Raw genomic sequence first — 11,279 nt, forward strand, 5'->3', positions numbered from 1 at the left:
CATATATATACAGGCGCATCAGTGGTTAGAGCATCGAGCTTGCGATCGTGAGGCTGTGAGCTCGATTCCCGGGCCGGGCTGCAAGTTGTGTTCTTTATTTCGCGTTACTCCAATTCACTCAGCTGTAGAAACGAGTTGTGACGTCACTGGTGCCAAGCTGTATCGGTCTTTGCCTTTTTCTTGAATAACATCGGTGGCGTAGAGAGGGGAGGCTGATATGCATGGGCGACTGCTGGTCTTCCATAAACAACCTTGCCCGGACTTGTGCCTCGGTGGGTAACTTTGTAGGTGCAATCCCATGGTCATTCCCGTTAACTAGCGGTTCTGCAAAAATAGACCGATAGAATAAGTACTAGGCGTTCAAAGAATAAGTCCTGGGGTCGATTTGTTTGACTAAAGGCGGTACTTCAGCATGGCCGCAATCAAATAACTGAAACAAATAAAAGAATAAATTTTGTTGTTGGCACTCCGTCGCTTTCGACGTCGAGGGTTCCAGTTGATCCCATCAACGGAACAGCCTGCTCGTGAAATTAACGTGCAAGTGGCTGAGCACTCCACAGACACGTGTACCCTTAACGTAGTTCTCGGGGAGATTCAGCGTGACACAGTGTGACAAGGCTGACCCTTTGAAATACAGGCACAACAGAAAAAAGGAAGTAAGAGTGAGAGAAAGTTGTGGTGAAAGAGTACAGCAGGGTTCGCCACCATCCCCTGCCGGAGCCTCGCGGAGCTTTAAGTGTTTTCGCTCAATAAACACTCACAACGCCCTGTCTGAGAATCGAAACCGCGATCCTATGACCGCGAGTCCACTGCCCTAACCACTGGGCCATTGCGGCTCCACAAAAAGAATATATACACGCACACATAATACATAAACACACACAGAAAGAAAGAAAGAATGAACGAAAGAAAGAAAGAGGCTTGACGACTAAAATTATAATAGAAGGGAGTGGCTGTTCGATCCACAAGCGCGTGCACACACACACACATACACACACACACACACACACACATACACACATATACATACAAGCATACATACATACATACATACATACATACATACATACATACATACATACATACACTTTACGCACACACGTGCACACAGTTTGTTCTAACAGAACTTCCACGTTTAAGTGGCGATAAATATTACGTCTCTGAAGGTGTGTGTGTGTATGTGTGCGTGTATCTGTGTGTGTGTGTGTGTGTGTGTTTGTGTGTGTGTGTGTGTGTGTGTGTGTGTGTTAGCAGGAGAGAGAGAGGGGCAGAAAGAAAAGTTGACAGTATATGACGGAAGCAGAGCAGGTAGAGTGAGTGAGTGAGTGAGGGCGAGCGAAAGAGAGAGTGAGAAAGAATGAGAGAGAGAGAGAGAGAGAGAGAGAGAGAGAGAGAGATGTTGTTCGGGCGGGAGGTGGACGAAGCCGATATGAGCGAGCGATGGCGATGGAGGAGGATAAGCGGAACCGAACAAAATGAAGACGCGAACGAACGGAGATGAAAGGGGATAGGATCGTAATTTCAAGTGCAGGGCATGTGCTTATGCATGTGTTTGTGTGTGTGTGTGTATGTGTGTGTGTGTGTGTGTGTGTGTGTGTGCGTGTATGTGCATGTGTGTGTATCTATATCTCTCTTTCTCTCTCTCTGTCTGTCTGTCTGTCTGTCTCTGTCTCTCTGTCTCTCTGTCTCTCTCTCTCTCTCTCTCTCTATATATATATGGTTGTGACGCTTGCATGTGTGTGTATATATGCGTTGGTGTATATGTCCTCGCACCTATGTTTACGTTTGAAGGATACGTGTTTACGTTTTATTTACGCGTGTCCATAAAGAGCTTACAGGCGCGGGTTTGTGCAAACAATTTTGTTTCCCGACCACATGGTTCTGGGTTCATCCCACTGCGTTGCATCATGAGTGTCCTTAATTAACCAAAGTTTTGTAAGTGGATTTGATAGAGGTATACACATATATATGTATGTATATGTGTGTGTGTGTTGTGTTTGCCGCTCACCACTACTTGACAATCGGTGTTGGTCTGTTTACGTCACAGAAACTAGCGGATCGACATAAGGAAACCAACAGAATGAGTAATAAATTTTTTTAAAAATAAATACAGGAGTCGAGGTGTTCGACTAAAAATCTTTTCAAGGTTGTGCCCCAGCATAGCCGCTGTCTAATGACTGAAACATGTAAATCTTTACGCGTGTACTTCTGTGTGTCATGTCTAGATTAGTACACACACACACACATAAACACACAAACAAACGCACGCACACACACGCACAGGTGTGCGCGCTTTCATTTTTTTTTATCAATTTAGAATCCAACACTGGTCCAGTTTGTTGCATTCTTAAAAACAACCCATCGTTGCATCGAGATAATTCGTCCTGATTACAATGACTCCCATAAACTGGTCAGTCTAATTTGCATAAGAGTACTTACCTTGGCCACGTGGATTAATTAATTAATTAATTAGTGCCCTATACGACGTTTTCGATCATTTGAAATACCATCAAAGGTACTTCTGATGAGAAAACAGTCAAGTCCGAAAATCGATTAAAGGTTGTTGATCATTTTTGTCAATCAACAGAGAAATAGCTAAATTAGCTCTGTTTATATATCTCCTATATATGTTTCGTATATCATATCTTACTTCGATACTTTGTAGACTGAGTTCCCCGTTGTCAAACCCCTGGTATTAAATCCTTTCTACTATAGGCACACAGCCTGAAATTTGGTGGCAGGGGGTGGGCAGCCGATTAGATCGACCTCAGTATGCAACTGGTACTTAATTCATCGACCTCGGCGGAATTAGAACTCAGAATATAAAGACAGACGAAATATCGCTAAGAATTTCACCCGGTGTGCTAACGACTCTGCCAGCTCGCCGTCTTGCTCCTGATATTTCCTTATAGTCCATAGGGGGCTAAACATAGAGGGGACAAACAAGGACAGACAAAGTGATTAAGTCGATTACAGTGACCCCAGTGCGTAATTGGTACTTATTTAATCGACTCCGAAAGGATGAAAGAAAAGTCAACTTCGTCGGAATTTGAACTCAGAACGTAACGGCAGACGAAATACCGCTAAGCATTTCGCCCGGCGTGCTAACGATTCTGCCAGCTCGCCGCCTTGCCCCTGATATTCTTTTCTACTCTAGGCACAAGGCCCGAAATTTTGGGAGAGGGGCCAGTCGATTAGATCGACCCCAGTACTCAACTGGTACTTATTTTATCGACCCCGAAAGGATGAAAGGCAAAGTCGACCTCAGTAGAATTTGAGCTCAGAACGTAAAGACAGACGAAATACCGTTCGCTGTCTTGTCCCTAATATTAAATAAAATATTAAACGCTTATGGTATGGAAATTGATAGCACCAGTTTTCTGTAGTTTCTAGATTTGTTTGTAGTTTCTAGATTTGAGTATATGAACAGGTTAGATGCTCATTTTCTGGTGTTGGTCAAATTGATGTAGACACCTCTGATTAGAAGTCAATATGGTTCAAAAATCAATTAAAATCGTTATTTATTTATTTATTTATTTATTTTTTGTTTTTATCAATCTATGGAGAAATGGCTAAATTTGCTCTCTTTATAAATTTAATATATAAATTACATAGGGCACTGGGCTGGCAGAATCGTTAGCACTCCGGGCAAAATGTTTAGTGGCATTTCTTCCGTCGTGTTCTGAGTTCAAATTCCACCTAGGTCGACATTGCCTTTCATCCTTCTGGGATCGATAAAATAAGTTCCAGTTGAGCATTGGGCCCGGTGTAATCGACTTATGCCACCACCCCCACTCCCAAGAAATTGCTTTGTGCCACAATTTGAAATCAATATATAGGTTACACATACACACACACACACACACACACACATGTATGAGGAAGTTTGTATGTATACACAAAACATAAACATATTTATTTATAAACATAAGCATATTTATGTCAAATCGCTATTAGGCGCTACTGAAACATCCAACACCTAATGATCAGGTCGTGGCCGACTTAACAGGCGCTGACGCAAGAGTGAGGCTGTCAGCAAGACAAAACAATACCTGCCAAAACGACAGTTGAACTTATAACAGAAAAGGTCAAGGACTTTGGAAATATCGCTCAATAGAATCCGGGTGACTGTGACATAAAATTATAGAGACTCACCAAGCCGAGTTTCGACCGTCTGCCGCAGATGTAAAGACCAGGTGGTGTCTGACGCGGGATAATTCACCGCATGGGCGGAGAGCATCTGCTTAAAACTACGTCGGAGGCAGTAAGTTTGAATACATGCGTGCCTCTATAATGCACACTCACGGGCACGCGCGTGTGCGCGCGCACACACACACACGCACATATATACATACATATATGTATAAATGTGGATATATTAGTATGAATATAAATATATACATATACATAGAAACATGCACTCACGCACATACCGAGAGATATATATCTCATTTAAAGGTTTTAGCATATATATGTATGTGTGTGTGTGTGTGTGTGTGTGCATATATGAATATATATATATACATATATGCATTTATATTCACATACACACACACACAAGAGAGAGAGAGAGAGAGAGGGAGAAAGAGAGACGTCATAAGAATGTTGCAACTTCGAGAGAACGTGAAATAATTTTAAGAATGTTGAAACTCGAAACAGATAAAGCTATAAATTATAGCGTGTAAATTTTGGATCAAGCCAATCCTTCGAACAATAAGGAATTATTATTATTATTATTATTATTATTATTATTATTGAGGTGGCGGTGAGCTGGTAGAATCATTAGCACACTGGGCGAAATGCTTAGCGATATTTCGTCTGCTGCTACGTTCTGAGTTCAAATTCCCCCGAGGTCGACTTTGCCTTTCATCCGTTCGAGGTCGATAAATTAAGTTGAGTACTGGGATTGATGTAATCGACTATCGCCATTCCCCAAATTTCAAGCTTTTGCTTATAGTAGAAATAATTATTATTATTGTTATTATTATTGCGTTTGCACAGCTTCAGACGCTGGAGATGTGTTACGGTGTCAGCTGTTCACAACCAGTGAACTAAGGTAACACCTATTATTTTTCGAGCACCATCCAGAGTATTCAAGCGGTTCCAAGCAGTTCTGTTTTCTGCAAGTACTCCACCCTTATTGCAGCCTCTATTTGTTCCATGTACTTCTCAAGATTTTTACCCACTGTTCCCAGGGTCTCCGACAACTATTGGTACTCCTACCACCTTTTTTTTATCGACAACAACTGCTTAACCTCCCCAGCTAACCTGTCATATCTATCGACTTTTCTTTCTTCCTTATCGCATACCTTATTGTCAGCTGGGCATGCTATATCTATGATCCAGCATCGTTTGCTTTCTTTTTCAATTTACACTGTCTGGTTTCCTATTCTCTATCTCATGGTCGCACTGAATCATAAAATCCCACAGAATCTTTGCATTATCATTTTCGAAGATGCCTTCGGGTTTATGGTCATACAAAGCTTTTGCTCTGTCAAGTCCATACTTGTTGCAAAGTGTCCAATGGACAAGCCTTGCTATATTGTGGCGTCTCTTATATTCCTTCTGAGATAGTGGCCTACATTGACTGGTAATATGCCATGCAGTTTCACCATTTTGTCCTCAAATTCTGTACTTATCACTTTCTGATGTGTTGTCTATTCTGTATTTTATGTAGTTTGTTCTTAGTGCTTGCTCTTGGGCAGCACAGATTAGATCCTCCGTTTCCGGTTTTAAATCACTTTTAGTCATCCACAGTCATCTTTTTTCTCTGTCCGTCTTATCTTCAACATTCCTATGAAATTGTCCATGCATTCTTTTCTTTACCCACCTATTTTCAGTTTCATTCGTTTTCAATTGCTTGTACAGTGCTTTATCTTTGCAATCTTTCATCCTAGACATGCCTGACCTTCTTACTTCTAATAATAGCGATTGTGTGGAATTTTTTACATACCATGCTATGTTGTTTTCTTCTGCTCTAATGCTGTGTTCGCATCCAATAAGTCCTCTTCCCCTTCTTTTTCTTGGTACATACAGTCTGTCTGTGTCACTTTTTGGGTGGAGTGTCCCATGTCTAGTTAGCAGCTTCCTTGTCTTTCTTTCTAAGCTGTTTAGTTCGTCTACTGTCCATGCGATTACCCCTCCTCCATATCTAAGGAGTGAAACCGCCCAGGTGTTCATAACTTCAATCTTATTCCGTCCATTATTATTATTATTATTATTATTATTATTATTATTATTATTATTATTATTATTATTATTATTATTATTATTTTACTTTTAGAGACACATCCAGTGTCCTGGGGAGAGATGTTTATGGTATGACTGAAAGCTTGAGGAGGGGAGGTAGTGAAATATCTCCATGTAATACAACATACATTTAAATGGATAGGGTTTTTCTAAGGATGCGGGCAGTACTTTCAGCACAATCTTTTGGATTTCTCTGAGACATGGTTCTCCTGGGATATTATTTACATGTTTCTGACATCCCTTTTTAAAATCATACCTAGGACACCCACAATAACAGGAACAATTCTAGTTTTAAGATGCCACATCTTTTGTATTTCAGTTTCCAAGTCTTAGAATTTACTAAGTTTGTCAAATTCCTTGACAGATATATTTTATCAGTGGGAACACTTACATTTATTAGTCTACACGTATTTTCTTCTCTTCTGTCTTTAATAATTATGTCTAGTCGATTAGCCTTCATCGTTCTGCCAGTGTTGACTGGAAAATCTCAGAGGGTAGTGACATTTTTAGCTTCAATAACTGGCTAAGGATGAAGTTCATACCAGAAAGCAGGAGTGCTGATTTTTTGTAGTGTTTACAAATTTTCCAATGCAAATACTGTCCTATGTATGTCCGTATGTATATTCCTATGTATGTCGTTATTTTTCATATTTGTTTAGTACGATTTTCATCTCAAGATAAATTAATATTGATCAGGCATTTAGTTGACTGACAATTTTAGAGCATAAACTTTAAAAAAATTATTTTATGGTATAAATGAACAGGAGCCATCGCATGTGATGGATCTTATTTTTTGTAATGTATAGCCATTATCTTTCTGATTAACCAACGAGGGAGTATTTACATAGTCACTCAGCATATTAGAAATAGTGAGCCAATATCCTATAAAAGATCACACACAACCTAATAAATCGTTTTTAACGGTGGAACTCGAAGTAGATTAAATTTAAAAACAATCCTTTCTACTATAGACACCAGATCTGAAATTTTGTGGAAAGGGACTAGTCGATTACATCATCCACCGTGCTTTACTGGTACTTATTTCACCAAGTCCGAAAAGATGAAAGGCAAAGTCGACCAAGGGAGAATTTGAACAGAAAACATGAAAACAGACGGAATGCCACTACACATTTTGTCCGGCGTGCTAACAATTCAGTCGGCTTACCAACTTAAATAAAGCTGTAATTAGTAGCATGTAGAATATTGGGCTAAAAGTCATTATACTGCTCAAGCACCATTGGAAGCACATCTAAACCACAGAAGATGTAAATTCGAGTCCTACGAGTAACTTTCCCCATTTTATCTATCCAAGGCCATACATGCTATTATTTATAACTTTACTTTTATTTCCAGTGTTAAAAAAACTTTTCTCAAGGCGGTGCCCGAGCATAGCTACAGTCAAATGAGTGAAACAAGTAAAAAAAATGAAAGAATATCTCTCAAAGTCTAAAAAGAAAAGAGAGAAATAAAATTCTTTTACTGCACACGATATACGCAACTTTCTTTTTTTTTATAAATGGACACATTGAATAAAATAGTTCTAGAATGCACATTCTAAAAGGAAGGTTTGACAACACTAGAATGACTTTCATTGTAGGGTTGCTCTTTCAGAACTCACCTTGGGCTAAACCAACAACTACCCTTTTCCTTATTGGCCTGGAGCAGTGGATCCGGTCTTGGTTCTTTTCTGTTTGGCTGCACCTGAGGAAATTTCAAAGATTAGTGAAAATGTTAAAATTAGGTATATTGATGTAATTTTCCATGCTGAATTTCAGGGGGCTAATTCACTTTTTCCAGAAATGTTTTTTTGAAAAGTTACAGAGGTTTAGCGTATAATAATTTTTACCCAATCAGAAAACAGGATTTGAAAGATCTCATTTTGTGCATGAGTGCACGTGTTGTCAACGGTAAGCAAATGAAATATTGTCACACTTCATGTGTTTTTAGCATTTAATAAGCAAGAAAGGACCACATGGGTAAGCAGTTTGGCAACAGCTTAACTTCTTACTATGGAAATAGGCACCTATATATCAATGATTTTCGATTGGCTAAAATTACTCCAAATTTGCAAACTTTAAAGCCATTAACACTTTTATTTATTTATTTATGACGAAAATGAATTTCATGTCACTGATTACCAAACAAAACTATTTCAATAGACCAAATATGAAATCAGTTGGAACAAAAATTGAAGAAACGGAAAAGTGGCAGTCAAATATGAAGGGTCCCTAGTCTTAAATGCTCTTTGGTAATTATGATACCTCCTCTACAAGCGGAGATGATGTTGGTAGGACAAGTATTTATGTTGTATAGTATTTGATATGCCCGTATTAGAATTGTCAATATCATTCATCGGAATAAGGCAGTGAGCTGGCAGAATCGTTACCGTATTGTAAACAAATGCTTAGTGACATTTATCCGACTTTAGGTTTTGAGTTCAAATGTCACCGTGGTCGACTTTGCCTCTCATCATTTCGGGGTCGATAAAATAAGTACCAGTTGATCACTAGGTTCGATGTTGTGGACTTTCCCACTGCCCCCTGACTTCCTGGTCTTGTACTAAAATTTGAAATAAATGTCATTCAACGGAAAAATCTCATTACGTCTTCGCTACCATAACCACCACGCCAGCTAACAATAGCTACTACATGGTCACTCAACCTACTAGAAACAATAGCTTAATTTTCCTTAAATTACATCCTACCGTCTTAATAATTTCACGTTGGGTAACACCGGCCAGAATTCCCTGTATATACAAATATAAAAAAAAGAAAATAATAGTAACAATAATAGATAAAGATCTGTTTAGTCAGTACTGACCTGGGGGTTAAACAGCAATAAGAATAACAACACCACCACCAACAACAACAACATCAACTCCTACTACTACTACTATTACTACTACTACTATCACAACAACAACAACCACCACCACCACCACCATCTCCACCACCACTAACATTATTGCCGCCACCTCTATAACATCCTCACAAAAAAAAAAAAAGGCAATCACACTCTCCTTGCACTAATCTGACTACACCCACACTTCCAGCATCACTTCTGTCCGAGCCAAATGTTCGACTCAAATGATAGGAAGTAGAATTTTTAGCATATTTTTGTCGGCCGGCAATTGATATCAAGTATTCCGTCGGTGTGTGTGGAGGAGGGTGAGGAGAAGTGTAGTGACTAAGTGAGTGGGAGGATTCGCCCCTCCTACCATCTCTAACCTTATTCTTGAAAGCAAACTACACTTATCACAAATGTCTGTCTAAGGAGTTCATGTTTACAGACGAAGTTGCTGTCAGCTTACTATTGTTTGTCGTCTGCCAACATTCAAAACTGTCGGTGATGGGGTGAATATATATATATATATATATATATATATATATATATATATATATATATATATATATATATATATGTTTATATATATATATATATATATATGTATATAAATAATATAAATAATATATATATGTATATACACATACATATATGTACATACTTACATATATATATATATATATATATATATATATATATATATATATATATATATATATATATATATATATATATATATATATATATATATACATATATATATATATATATATATATATGGGTACAGGACGTCATAGAACGTAAACAACATAAAATACGAAATACGAAAACATGGAATACGAACTTTTTTGCGAACAACGAAAGAAACAAATGCTTCGTATTCCAGGTTTTCGTATTTCATGTTGTTTACGTTTTATGACGTCCTGCATATGTATACACACACACACACACACACACACACACACACACACACACACACACACACACACACACACACATTTATATATATATATATCATTTATATTATTTTATGATTGAACGCCACGCATCCATTTCCAAGTATTATATGTATATATATATATATATATATATATATATATATATATATATATATATATATATATATTTGTACATACATATATACATACACACTCGCATACACACACGCATACACACACACAAACACACACAACCATATACATATATATATATATACACACACACAAACACACATGTATAATGCTATTAGGAAATTTTTGGAAAGTTTCTTTTTTATATAAGCTACGTAATTTTTAATTATTAATCTTTGAGTTTTAGTAATGATTATTATAAATAATGCAATGTAATTTATGTTATTTGCTATTTGACTAGAGATGATAAAGTATTTTAAATATATTATTTTGGTATTTACCCATAGATAAATAGCGTATTGTTATTATAACAGCATGAATTTTTTAATATGAAAGAATGAAAGAGACATTTTTTATTTCGCCAGTTTAAAAAAAAAATATTTAAAAAATATTTAAAAAAAATTGTTCCTGGTATTTAAAAAAAACTAATGTATTAAGATATATTTAGATTAAAATATTTAATAGTATACAAATATATTTTATGACAGTTGTATTGGTTTATTTTTCATATTTTATTTTTTGTTGAATTTTCTATCACGGATCAGTACATAGATGCACCCCTACACACGCACGCACACACACACACACACACACACACACACACACACACACATACGTACACGCACGGAAGGCAGAAAATGAACGGCAAATAGCAAAGAGTAATAAGGGAATGCAAAGAAAACCAAAATAAGCCACACCCCTACTTCTTAGCCCTGACCACCAAAGAATTTCATCATGCAGAATAAACTATTACAAAACATTCCGACTAAATAAAATAAAGGACTCCTTAACACTTGCATAAAAGACAACCGAAGAAGTTACTCTGTTTTTACTGAGCTACCTGGAGCATATGAAAGTATGACTATCAGAGATAAGATTAAAGCATTTTTTTCATTTGCTTTTTTTGCGATACTATGGGGTGCATAAACAGCACAAAGATAGAGATAATGATACTGGCAATAATACTGTTAATTAGGATGATAATGATGTCCGTAATGAGAAATAAAATAGTCTCTAGTGTAAGCATTGTAACTTTCATGGATGATAAATCTGTTA

This window comes from Octopus bimaculoides, chromosome 1, assembly GCF_046866305.1.
Source record: "Octopus bimaculoides isolate indiv1 chromosome 1, ASM4686630v1, whole genome shotgun sequence".
In the NCBI taxonomy this organism is placed as follows: Eukaryota; Metazoa; Mollusca; class Cephalopoda; order Octopoda; family Octopodidae; genus Octopus; species Octopus bimaculoides.